Source organism: Elephantulus edwardii, unplaced genomic scaffold (assembly GCF_000299155.1).
Source record: "Elephantulus edwardii isolate Elephantulus edwardi_28Jun2011 unplaced genomic scaffold, EleEdw1.0 scaffold00073, whole genome shotgun sequence".
Classification (NCBI taxonomy): domain Eukaryota; kingdom Metazoa; phylum Chordata; class Mammalia; order Macroscelidea; family Macroscelididae; genus Elephantulus; species Elephantulus edwardii.
In genome coordinates this window covers 3,610,950-3,620,037 of record NW_006399823.1, presented here as the reverse complement: position 1 = coordinate 3,620,037, position 9,088 = coordinate 3,610,950, and positions in this window count along the sequence as shown.

The window sequence follows — 9,088 nt, the reverse complement described above, 5'->3', positions numbered from 1 at the left end:
CTCAATCCATATTGAAGGCTGCAGTCCTTGACCCTCTGCAGCAAGTGCTTCAGGTCCTCCTCAGTTTCAGCAAGCAGGGTTGTGTCATCTGCATATTTGATAGAAGAGCTTTAGTCAGGAAAACAGTATACCTTTTCTGTATGCATAGACTCATTTGTGGATCAGTTTAGCAAGAGTAATGATCTGAGCTATCATGACCCTGGTGGTGTTTGACTGGATGTTTTACACATCCTTACATTCTGCTGTCAATCATCAACCTTGCAGGATGAGCGGTCATGATTTTAGAGACCCATAAGTGCTACTGAACTAAATGCATCACTCTGGGACTTGAACTTAAATCTACCATGTTCTATTCTGCTTATTTGACAACCAGCTGCTGTTAAATTGATTCTGGCTCATGGTGATCCTAGGAATATCAAAGTAGAAACATACTTCATAAGGGTTTCTTTCAATGGCTGATTTTTTAGAAGCTGATATCCTTGAGGTGACACTTGGTAAACTCAAAACTTCTAATTTAGGTCAGCAGCTGAATGTGTGACATATTTACACCACCCTGGGGCTGTCATCAGATCATTTGGCAAAATATAGAAATCCATATTGTTAACTCTTGGAAGTCAGATCATACATTCATAATTTCCAATGACTTTGACAATATTGAAGAGTTCTTTTAAAAATTTGTTATTTCAAGGAATTCTTGTGGGAAAGTCTGTGACAAATTATGCTGCTAACCCAAAGACCCATGTCTCTGGTAGTTCAAGTCTACCAGAAGTTTCATGGAAGAAAAATTATAGTCTCCTCCTATGTGATTTACAGCCCCAGAAACTCAATGGGAAGTCAACTATGAATGGTCAGTTATGACTTGACCACGATAAGTAAATGAGTGCTGGTATCAATATGTTTCTTTTCTAAATGAAAAATCCATTTATTTTGTAATGGTTCTGTAGCCCCAGAGATGATAGTCTGGCAATTCAATGTATGCACCTTCCTTTTGTGGACAATTAACAGACTCTCAATCAGTCCCATACACTGTGCCCTTCCAAGAGTAAAGACATGTATATTTCTTGGACAATCATAGATTCATTTGTTCACTTATTGTGTGTAAAAAATATTCCTCTTGTAAGTTGTCTAAACTTCTCATTAGGAAAAGTGTGTGTCAAGCCACCCTGATAATCCATTAGATTGCTCATTTCATACAGAAGTTATGAGAAATCCATTTTCAATGCTACAAGAGACCAAATGATTTTGAAGTCACCAAATAGAAAACAATTTCACAGAACTCCCTGATGGAATTTTGAAATGTAAAAATGTATATCATTTCCATTTTCTGAACTTCATTCTTACCTCTTCACCATATTTTTTTACAGATCTGGGTTTGTGGTGTTTTGTTTTTTTTCCCTCAACTGATTTCTGCCTCTCATCTCATATCTATTATTCTTTTTAACTACCAAGTTCTCACTGAAAGTCTTCGTTTGTTACACAAGTTGGCAGCATGTGATCCCTAGAACAAGGTAAAGCAGTTGGAAGATTTGGTCTTAGTATTCTGGGATCTCTTCAGGTCTCTAAAGAAAGTTTATATTCTGGCCCTGAATATCACCCTTGCCTTCCTGCATTGCCTGAATAGGAACTACCAGTTACCATCATGTTGACTCCAAGATTCTTGACGACCCGCCATGTGTCAGAGTAGACAGAACTGTGATTCACAGGGTTTTCAAAGACTGATTGTTCAAGAGTAGATCATCCTTTTTATTCAAGGCACTTCTGCCTGGACTTACACTGCTATCCTTTAAGTCGGTAGTCAAGTGTGTTAGCTGTTTGCACCCAGGGATGACCATCTGAGGGAAGTTTCCTGACTGTGCTGCATCTGAGTTCAGTGGGTGAGTATTAGTCTCTGCTTCTCAGGAATCCTCTTAAGTTAAATTTATTTCAAAACGGATTTGCAGAGATGTCAGTGATTAACAAGTTGTGGATGGCATTGAGAATAATGGGAATCCCAGAGCACTTGATTGTGCTCATGAGGAACCTATACCTGGATCAGGAGGCTATTGTACAAATGGAACAGAGGAGCACGGCATGGTTCGGAATTGGGAAGAGAGTGCATCAGTGTTTCCTACCTCCACACCTGTTCAATCTATATGCTGAGCAAATTAGCCAAGAAGCTGGGTTTTGTGAACAGGAGTGTGCCATCAGGAATGGAGGGAGACTCATCAATAACCAGCATTATGCAGATGACACAACTTGCTGAAAGTGAAAAAGATTTGAAGCACTTATTGCAGAAGATCAAGGAATGCAGCCTTCAGTATGTCTTGCATCTCAATAACAAGAAAACAAAGATTGTTATCATTGGACCAATAGGAAGTGTCTTGATGGATGGAGAGGAGATATAAGCTTTACCTTGCTTGGATCCACAATTTAAACCCTTGGTACAAGCAGTCAGGAAAAAAGGAGATGCATTGCAATGGGGAAATCTGCAGTTAAGGATCTTTCCAAATTATTGAGGAATAATGATGTCAGTTTGAGGACTAAGGTGTGTCTGATTCAGGCCATGGTCTTTCTGATTACTAGCTGTGCATCCGAGACCTGGACAATGAATAAGGATGACAGAAAAAGAATTGATGCCTTTGAGCTGTGGTGCTGGAGTATAACACTTAACATCCCATGAATGGCCAAGAAAACAAATAGAGAATACAGCCCAAGTGCTCTTTAGAGGCAAGAATGGTGAGGCTTCACTTCATATACTTTGGACATATTGCAAGGAGATGCTATTTCTTAGAGAGGAATATGATGTTGGGAAGGGTGAAGGGTCAGCAAAGGAGAAGACCCTCAACAAGCTGTATTGACATGGTGAGTACAGCAATGGGCTCTTGTGTGTCAGGAAGTGTGAGGATGGTGCTGAACAGGACTAGGTTCCGGTCTTTTGTTCACAGGACCACTATGAGTTCTAGTCAACTCTATGGCACCTAAGGACAGCAAACTACAAAAATAGTGATTATTTAATTGCATATTCTTTATTTTCTCATCCATTTTAAAGTTTTAGTAAAAATTCTATCACTGAAAATATATCTCTAAGGAAAGGGCACCATTGGCCAAATACGGCCACTTAAGCGCTTGATAAATGGCTGCTCTTTCCAAACTCTCTTGGGACACACCCACGTAAAACACTTGAGAAGTAGAGCTGTTATATTAACACATTAGAATTATGTCTCCTTGGACACATTACATTGGCCCTTTTAGCAAGGTAAGGTCAGGTTACCTTTTTACTCGATTTAAGTGCAGTGATAACCAGAGTTAAAGGTTATTATCATTAGAAGCCATTGCTTCCCAAACGGCAATAATGAGGACCTTGCACTTAGATAGCTCCATTTAGTGCAGAATGGCCCCAAGCTTATTCAGTACTTCAAATAAACGCCTTATCTATCACTAGGATGGTGCTACTTACAAGAGGTTAAAAAGTACCTTTGCGTAACTCTGTGCAAACATTGGGGAAAGGGCTGGTGAAACAAAATTTTATGGGATTATATGCTTGCATCTGCTTCTTATACTCACTGTTAACCATCACTTTTCAAGATTAAATGGCTAATAATTTAATTTCCTTCCAAAGGAATCCAAAGAGGCCTCCATTTATAATTTAAATAAGAAACAGATATATTCCATTATAGAACCAACATACAAACCATATACATTCCATTTACATTCCCCATCAGTGAAAAAGTTTGTGTCTATGTTTACTCTTCTCTGCTCAATGTACTTCAAATAGATGCATTTTGGAGAACGTGAATTCTTTCAAACAAGCAAGATAAATGGGCTTTATTAGTTGCTAATGAGTCCTGAGGGGCTAAGTTTTCTGAAAAAGTTTACGTTTTAAGTGATAGTCTGACAGAATGGGAAAAAGCAGCCTCAGACTCCAGAACTCATTCTGTCAGTCTTTCTTCAACAGTTACTCCTTACTAGTTAATTAGCACCCACTGCATGCACATTTACTTTTGGGACTGTTTCTGGAATCTGTTAGCTGCCATCTAGCCAATTCTGACTCCTAGGGTCTCCAGGTTGAGTAGAAAGAAGAAATGCCTGGTTTTACACCATCCTTATGCTTGTTGGTGTGTTTGAGTCCATTCATTGAGTTCAATTCTACACACTCAGGTTGACATGCACTTGTATTCATCTATTCATATCACATATTTTATAAAACCAAACCCCACTGCCATCAAGTTTACTCAAACTCATAGCAACTCTAGAAGATAGAGCAGAACTCCCACACTGAATTTCCAAAGTTATAAATCTTTTTCAAAAGCAGATGGTTACATCTTTCTCAAAAGAAGCAGTTATACATGATGCTTTAACCACAGTACCACCAATGTGACTTCCCTCCTCTCTCTCTTTCTTTCTCATCACTCTTAAGTCATAATCAATTCATAGCTGACTTTTTTCATTGTATATCCTAAGCTGTGGATCTCATGGGAGAAGATTGTCCCTCTTTCTCCATTGAGTGGCTGCTGGTGCAGCTTTTGGGATAGCAGTGCAAGGATCTACAGAATATACCACTCCCTTACTATTGTCTTAGGAGCTATACAATTTGGGACATTGGAGCTTCTTATAGATGATCTCCATAATCAACCTAATAGGGAAGTAAGACATTATAAAGAGTCATCTTATTATAAGTGACTGACCTTCAGTAAATAACTGCTACCTCAATTTAAGTCTTGAAACAACCCCATGCTGTTATTTTTTTAATAGTTGTCATCTGTTTTTGTGATGTGTTGTTGAGTCAAAACCAACTCCTAGGTGGCCCTGCAGGGGGTATTCAGAAGCAGTAAATAGAGAGGAAAGAGACTGCCCTTCTACTCCTGCAGGGCAGCTGGTGGATTCAAACCCTGCTTTTGTTTTGGCAGTGTAACTCCTTACCAGAACCCCTAACATCTGCTGTGGCTTCCCCTAAGTCATACTGTTCTCCACTCTTTCTCAGAAGTACAGTAACCGGGTTTTGCACAGACTTCAGCTAGTTTCATAAAATTCTCTGAATACTCTAAGTCACAGTGATCTTTCTCACTTTTGAATTTCTGTAGTACTTAACCAGGTGATATATTTGGCATTTACCCTAATACACTTCCATACACTGTTTTGTCCAAGATTTAGGTCTTTGCACTAAATGTAAAGCTCCAGGAGGCAGAGGACCTGTCATTTATTGTTGTTGTTGTTGTAGGTAGGTTTTAAAATTTGCTAGTGAATACAAGTAGCGAATTGGAGTAGTCACCAAGTTGAGATAGATTTTCTTCTTTCTTCCTTTCCCCCTTGTTCCTTTCAGCTTTCTTCTACTTTTCTCTTTCTTTATCTTTCTACCTCCTTTCCCTTTCTCCTTTTTATGTCTTCCAAATCCTAACACGTTGTTGTTGTTATGCACTATTTAATCACCTATGACTCATAGCAACCCCATGTACAACAGCTTGGGATCCTGCCCTATCCTGAGCCAATCTCATCAACTCAGACAGACCTAATCCTACTTCTCCAGTCATTAAGTCAATCCATCTCATCCTGGGTCTTCCATTCCTGCATTGTCCCTCTACCATTCCAAGCATTATTTGCTTCTCCAAGGAATGGTTCCTCCTGGCCACATGCCCTCAATACATGAGACAGAGCTTCAAAATCCTTGCCTCCAGGGAGCAGCTTGATTTCACCCTCTCAAGCAATATAGGCTATGTTTTGAGAATACAACTTTTTAGAAGCATGCATTGTGTAACTATGCATGATACATGCAAAACAATGAATGACAGTTGTCTTTGGCAGTCTGATTCACCCATTATTTACTCTAAATATCAGCTGCAGATTCTCTCTAAAGTGCACATGGTGCCTGAGTGTAAATCACGAAATGGAATGGTATCAAGGCTGAAGGAGAACAAATTGAAATCAATCCTACAGCAAAGTATAAACCAATAACACCCTGCTCCCTCTGGAGAATTGGAAAGAGATTTTATCACACAAGATTGTCAACAATGTTATGACAAAGCAATTTCCACTCTAACCTGAGGGCACCATCGCCATGGGACTGGACTGTGGTTTATTTCATTTACATGCAGGTCAAATGTACAATTGATTTTTAACTGTCCATTTTATTGTTTTTCAATGAGATAAAAAAATCCCATTTGAAGAAATTGTTTCCCACAGGCACACATTTTTAGCACATAAATATATACTGGTTAACTCTCAATGATGCATTTCTGTGTGTCTCATATGCCCCCCAACCTGGCAAAAACACAGGTTGTAACTATAACTATTATGACAAAGGTCATTGGAACTGAGAAAATTAGGAGGTGGGCATTGACAAGATATTGTTGTTGAACTAGAAAAGTTTGATTATTTTCTGCAGGTACCTCCAGTTTATTCAGTCTGGGGTTAAGAGTTTAACATGAGCTAACACATTTGCTTCAGGATATGGTCTTTCCCATCACTTGCTATGCATCTGAAAGCTGAACAATGAATAAAAATGACAGAGGAAGAATTGTTGCCTCATGGACTGTCAAAGAACAAACAGGTAGGTCTTTGCAAAAATGTAGCCAAAGTGCTCCTCGGAGGCAATGATAATAAAGATTTGCCTTACATACTTTAGACTTGTTGCTAGGAGGGGATATTTCTTGGAAAGGGACATGATGCTCAGAAAGGCAGATGGTCGGCGAAGGAGAGAAGACCCTTGACTAGGTGGATCACCATGGTGACTGACTTAGTGGGCTCTAATATGTTACAAAGTGTGAGGTTGGCACAATAAGGGACAGGATTAAGATCTGCTGTTCACAGGGTCTTTCTGGGTTGTACTCAATTCAACGGCACCTAACAACAACAACACATCATCAATGACTTGGGTTTGAGCATAAACTGTACCAGATTAAGAACAAAAAGCTTAATGTAACTACTAGAAGACCACATATGGAATTAGAAGGAAATATGCACTATCTAAATCGTGATGCACAAATGTCAGACTGATGTTTAGAGTCACATGTAGAAACTCGCCACTGTGACTCAATCTTCCACCAAACAACAGCAAGGAAAATAGGGTAAACAATAAGACCTGGGAGGCACTCAATCCATTTAAAAATCAACCATTCATGATTCAAAAGGCAATATTCTCTCAAGGATAAAACTCAGAAGACATGACAGGAGTAGGATAGAAGGACGAATTGGAATAAGAAACAAAGGAGAAAGTGAGAAGAGTGAGGTTACATCATGTATATTGTAATTACTATCATGAAGCACAATAAGTGTGAATGCTTAAATTAAAAAAAAAAACAAGAAAAACCAAATTTGTTGTGTAAACTTTAAGCCAAATAACAATTTATTTTTTAAAGAAAAAAGTGGGTAATAAATGGGTTATAAATATAATATCATATGGTCAACTTATTTTTTACAAAGAGATGAGAACAGTTAAGTGGGGAAACAACAGCCTTTTTAACAAATGGTTTTGGCAAAATTGGAAAAGTATCTGCAAAAGACTCAAGCAAGATCCACACCTCACTCCATACACAAAAAGCAACTCATGGTGGATCATGGACCTAGGACTAAAACCAAGGACCATAAGCTTCATTAAAGAGAAGCTTGGAAAAATGCTACAAGTCCTAATCCACAACATAAACAGTCTTCCAAGTATCTTGAAAAACCTACAACCAGGAGAAGATAAAATAGATGAATGGGATCTTCTGAGAATCAAATTCCTATGCACGTCCAAGAACTTCTCCAGCAGGGTAAAAAGGGAAGCCACTGACTGGGAAAAAGTATTTGGTAATGATATATCACATAAGGGACTTATATCCATAATTTATAAAATACTTGAGTACCACAACAAGATAAAGATAAATAATCCAATAGAAAAAATGGGCACAGGATATGAACAGACACTTCACCGAAGACGACATTCAGATGGCTAACAAGCACGTGAAGAAATGTTCAAAATCCCTAGCTCAAAGAGAGATGCAGATTAAAACAACTATGAAATATCATCTTACCCCAATCAGAATTGCAAAATTTAAAAGAACAGCAAGCAACAAATGCTGGCGAGGTTGTGGAGAAACTGGAACCCTTATTCACTGTTGGTGGGAGTGTAAAATGGTGCAACCACTGTGGAAGGCGGTATGGTGCTTTCTCAAGAAGTTGCAAATAGAGATACCATTTGACCCAGCCTTTCCACCACAAATATACCCCAAAGAGACCGTAACTGACATCCAAGGAGATATATGCACACCCATGTTTACTGTGGCTTTGTTCACAATAGCAAGGAGTTGGAAACAACCTAAGTGCCCATCAACAAACAAATAGCTAGAGAAGCTGTGGTATATTTACACAATGGAATACTATGCTGCATTGAAAAACAAGCAACTCATGCAATATTATTCAAAATGGGTGACCCTGGAGGACATTATGCTGAGTGAAATATCTCAGTTACAAAAGGACAAATACTGCATGGTGCCACTGTTGTAAAGCAGGATTGACCTCGGGGTTTGGAGGAGACTGAGAAGGATGAGTTCAATAATGTATACTGCCTTGAAACAGATGAGGGAGAAAACTGTTTAAGAGGGAAAATTATTAGGGATTTTTGCCATGGCAGGAGTCCAGAGTGAAGGCTGTATGGTGGAGTGGACATTGGGGGAGGGATTGTAAAACAATGAAAGAATTTTACTTTTCCAAGAGGGTAGTATACTAGAGGGGAGGGTTGGGAGGTGAGAAAAGTACAACAATGAATAAACGGAAATCCAAAGTCTCTGTATATTTTCATTGAAATTAATAATAAATTAAAAAAGAAAAAAGAATAAAAAAAGATAATACGGGGGATGAAAAAAAAACCCAACACACAAAGAAAGAGAAGACACAGTGAGGTATACAAAAGATACAGTCAACAAGATTCACAGATAGACAAGACAAACAGATATGGATAGGCACAAAGACTGTCCTTATGACAACAGTTAAATATAATAGATAATATTCTAAGTATGTATTAGTATATGATATAAACATATCCAATCATATAGTAAACAGGGGCAAATGCTATATAAAATCTTAATTGTAACCAGATATCCTGAAGGGATTAACTTACTCTTAGCGACCCTAAGAA